Source organism: Palaemon carinicauda, chromosome 20, assembly GCF_036898095.1.
Source record: "Palaemon carinicauda isolate YSFRI2023 chromosome 20, ASM3689809v2, whole genome shotgun sequence".
Classification (NCBI taxonomy): domain Eukaryota; kingdom Metazoa; phylum Arthropoda; class Malacostraca; order Decapoda; family Palaemonidae; genus Palaemon; species Palaemon carinicauda.
The window spans coordinates 84332763-84338133 of NC_090744.1; positions in this window are offsets into that span (position 1 = coordinate 84332763).

Below are 5371 nucleotides of genomic sequence, written 5' to 3' on the forward strand. Positions count from 1 at the left end.
TACCAATTCCTTAATATCGCAAGAGGGTCTGCCCCTCTCTTTTATTCTTCTCCTGTACTTCTCTTTCTCCCTATTTCCTAAATCTTTCCCATCCCGAGTACCTGCCTTTGAGCCATAAATTGGATTGTATCCAGGGGTACTCTTCCTTTCCCCATATTCCCCTCTTCCCTATTATTGTTGTTGTTGTTGGATACAACATAAAAAACTAACTAGTTTAGTCAGTGAAGAATTTTGAAACCTGATTAGCTATGCCTGATAATGTTACGCGAAAGATTCATCCTGTGTTAAGAAACGTTCTGAGAACGTCAAATTGTTCATCTGAAACCTTCGATCCAAGCATTGCTTCAAATGAGAATAGAGTAAAAGGTAGCCTTAATTGGTTAGGACGTTAGGTGACCTTTGAAGGAGAGTGAATGGAATTAGTTCGGGGGATGAGTTGAACGCATTAGAAAGAGCTTCAACGAGTGAGAGTCAACAAGTTCATACTACCGTGAACAAGTTGCTTTTTCATACAGGCATTACAGACAGACACATATGCAACCCTAACGCAAACGATCCTACAGACGCTTCAGTAAGAAATTAATAGACTTACACAAGAGATATAGCCTTTGTAACGGGATCTTATTTTTCTAGAAGAGATAGGACAACTCACCTCCGCAGTTAATAACTGAAGATATCACAGCACAGCTTTATCCTTACACGTGAAAGGTTTCCTTCCTTTTTCCCCTCCGATTGTTTACTCACACTACCTAAGAAACTCAGCAGGACAATCTCTTTGTTAGTGCCTCGCGTTACGTCGTACGGCAGATTTTTTTTGTATGCCATGAAAATTTGTCTTTAGTTTATTTTCCTTTTAATAAATCTAGTTACGTCTTTTTGAAGCATTTTTGTTTTTTTAATTCATCTGATGGAACCTTCATATGATTTTGTTTTCTGTTCATCTTTCGTCGTTCTCTATAATTGAAAGATCACACCTTGATAGAAATTCATTGAGCAATGAATCTTATTCTCTTCATTAATAGTTTTATTTTATTCTATTCAATAATCAAATTCGATCCACCCTTAGTCATACGCATATATAATGAGAAATATAATTCTTAAAAATTAGGTTTATAATCAAGCGTCTTTTAGCAATATTTGATCATATTCAAAAGGATTTCCTTCTATTATTTGTGTTCCCATTTACAACTAATGGCCTTTGCAACATTACATTCTATTCAAGTATTCACAAATAAAGATATAAACGATATGTGATACATAAGTTTCTGGGAAAATGGTTTATGATGTAGGCAGTTATCATTAGAAGAGAGAGAGAGAGAGAGAGAGAGAGAGAGAGAGAGAGAGAGAGAGAGAGAGAGAGAGAGAGAGAGAGAGAGAGAGAACATTAATGTGATAACAATAAAGAAATCGATAAAATATCATTACCATTTATATTACTGATAATGTTTCCGCAGCAGTATTTCGAGTTATTATCATATATTTTCGTACATTTCGCAATAATTTTTCACCAAAAGATAAAGAAAAGGCAACTTATCGAAGGCTCCTTTTGCTAAATTAGACAGAAAAAAGCAAGTTAGCAAGAAAACGTCATTTTTGCACTTGTTGGAGAATTGGCAATGTTAATCCATTAGGTGTATGTGTTCGAGGTAGTTCTAGTCCTGTTGATTACTGCACAATTCCATAGCTCCCACATTATCTAAAGTTTTTGGTTTCTTTTAGAAACAAATCTATATAGGTATGCTGAAGGTAATAATCTGTTACCTAATTTGAAGTTTGGCTTTCGCAATGGCTTTGGAGCTTGTGATGCTCTTCTTACAATATCCAATAGTGTACAAAAATCCCTTCATCGTGGTCAGGAAGTTCGTAAGATTACCCTTGCTTTTATTGCAGTCTTTGCCCGTGTTAATAATAACGCCATTGTTTCCAAACTTAGACAGTTGCGAGTAGATTGGTCTTTTTTATAATCATATCATAATTCATGGGTAGTATATTACAATGAGAAGTTGATAGTAGGCCCCATAGTGGATGTAGTAATGTTATACATTGTGCTCATGAAGGTAGTGTTCTTAGCCCATTACTTTCCATATTTTATGCATATGGTATCCAGTTTGGCTTATGCAAAGACTGCCACACTTTCTGCATCAATTCCTTGTGAATATACATCTGGGGTTGTTGAATCTCCTAATAGAGGTCTACCTAAAATTATTGAATGGTGCAAATTGTGTGGTCTGAAGGTGTGCCCTGACAACTCAAAGTGTGATTGTCAATAGCTCGAGGACAATGGCTCCTCAGTATCCAGATCTCAACATTGATAACGTTACTATAACTATATACAACTCCTTTAAAAATGTAGTTGTGACTATTCATAGCAAATTTAATCTTGAGAAACGCAGTATTGTTCTATATCGAGTATCATTCTCCTGTCTGGTCTTCAGCTACTGACTCTCATCTTAATTTCTTGGACTAATATTGCTGTTTATTTAAAAAAAAAAAAAAAAAAAAAAAAAAAAAAAAAATACGGTACCGTTGTTTAGTTAGTTTTTAATGCATTTTACATAAGATTTTCACTAAGTCTGTCCATAGTTTCCATTTAGATCTTCCCAGATTGAATCATACTGAATGTAATAATAGGTGTGCAGTCAATTCTAACTTTCTTGATTTCTCCATCCCCATGTTCCATAATAAAAAGTATTCAAGAAGTTATATTACATTTGTGACCAGATCGTAGAAGGATTTTCCTAATCTCACAATTGAATCGGTGGAACTTCAGATATAGTTCAAACTTGTAGGAAAAGTTTTTATGTTAAACAGTTTGACACAAGTCACTCTTCATAATTCATAAACGCCAAATCTATTCTAAAGTTATTACTGATTTTAAGAGCTTTTATTTTTTTTTTTCGTTCATTAATTCTCATACATAGTGTGTTTATTTCCTTATATCATTTGCTTACTGGACTATTATCGCTATTAGAGCCCTATATGTAACATTCTGCTTTTCTAACTAATTTTATTGCTTGGGTGATAATAATAATAATAATAATAATAATAATAATAATAATAATAATAATAATAATGATAATAATAATAATAATAATAATAATAATAATAATGCTTACAAATACCCAGGCATTTCCCCCAATTTTGGGGGGTAGCTGACATGAAGCATAAGAAGGGGGTGGGGGAGGGGGCTTTCCTCTCTACGCTCCTCCCAGCCTGACAAGCGACTCAACCGAGTTCGGCTGGTACTGCTAGGGAGCCGAAGCCCACCCTCCCCCATTATCCACTGCAGATGAAGCTTCATAACGCTGAATTCTTTACTGCTGCTACCTTCGTGGTCATCCAAGGCGACCGGAGGAAGCAGCAGGGCCTACCGGAATGACGTCATAATTGCTCGCCATTCATTCCTATTTCTAGAACGTTCTCTTGCCTCTCTCACATCTATTCCCCCATCTCCCAGAGTTTCGTTCACTCCATCCATCCACCCAAACCTTGGCCTTCCTCTTGTACTTCTCCCATCAACTCATTCATTCATCATCTTCTTTAGCAGACAGCCATTTTCCATTCTCTCATCAGGGCCAAACCACCTCAACACATTCATATCTACTCTAACTGCTAACTCATTTCTTACACCCGTTCTCACCCTCACTACTTCGTTTCTAACCCTATCTACTGGAGATACACCAGCCATACTCCTCAGATACCTCATCGTAAACACATTCAATTGCTGTCTCTCCGTTACTTTCATTCCACACAACTTTGATCCATACATCACAGTTGGTACAGTCCCTTTCTTATACAGAATTCTCTTTATATTCATTCCCAACCCTCTATTCTTCCCAACTCTCTTCACTGCCCCCAACATTTTACATCCTTCATCCACTCTCTGACGTATATCTGTTTTCACTCCACCATTTGCTGCAACAATAGACCCCAATTACCTCAACTGATCCACCTCCTCAAGTAACTCTCCATTAAACATGACATTCAGCCTCGCACCACCTTCCTTTCTCGTATATCTCATAAGCTTACTCTTACCAACATTAAGTTTCAACTTCCTTCTCTCACATACCCTTCCAAATTATGTCACTAATCAGCCAAACTTCTCTTCCGGGTGTGCAACCAGCACAGTATCATCTGCAAACAACAATTGATTTACCTCCCATTCATGCTCATTCTCGTCCATCATTTTCAATCCTCTTCCAAACACTCGAGCATTTACCTCTCTCACCACTCCATCAACATACAAGTTAAACAACCATGGAGATATCACGCATTCCTGTCTCAGGCCCACTCACTGGAAACCAATCGCTCACTTCATTTCCTATCCTAACACATGCTTTATTACCATTGTAGAAATTTTTTACTGCTTGCAACACCCTTCCACAAATTCCATATAACCTCATCACACTACACATTGGTTCCCTATCAACTCTATCATACACTTTTTCCAGATCCATATACACAACATATACCTCCTTACCTTTTGATAAATATTTCTCGCATATCTGCCTAACTATAAAAATGTGATTCATATATCCCTTACCTCTTCTAAACCCACTCTGTACGTTTAAGATTGCATTCTCTATTTTATCCTTAATCCTAATAATCAGTACTGTACCATACACTTTTCCAACCCCACTCAACAAACTAATACCTCATGAATTACCACACTCATGCATTTCTCCATTACCCTTATATAGTGGTACAATACATGCACAAACCCAATCTACTGGTACCATTGACAACATAAAACATATATTAAACAATTTAACCAACCATTCAAGAACAGTCACACCCCCTTCCTTCAACATCCCAGCTCTCACACCATCAATATCAGGTACTTTTCCTAATCTCGTTTCATATAGTGCTCTCCTCACTTCCTCTCTTGTAATCTCTCTCTCTCTCATTCTCATCTCCTATCACTGGCATCTCAACACCTCCAATAGCAATATCTGCCTCCCTATTATCCTCAGAATTCAGTAAGCTTTCAAAATATTCCACCCACCTTTTCACTCCCTCCTCTCCTTTTAACAACCGTCCATTTCCATTTTTCACTGTCTTTTCAATTCTCGAGCCAGCCTTCCTTACTTTCTTCACTTTTTTCCAAAACTTCTTCTTATCATCTTAATATGGATGACCGAATCCCTGAACCCACCTTAGGTCAGTCGCCTTCTTTTCCTCAGTTACCTTGCGCTTTACTCCCTCATTTTCTCTCTATATCTTTCATATTTCTCTACAACATTACTACGCAGCCATTCTTCAAATGCCCTCTTTTTCTCTTCCACTTTTACCTTCACTCCTTCATTCAACCATTCACTACTCTTCCATATGCTGCCTTTCAACAAACTTTTTGCCACACACTTCACTTGTA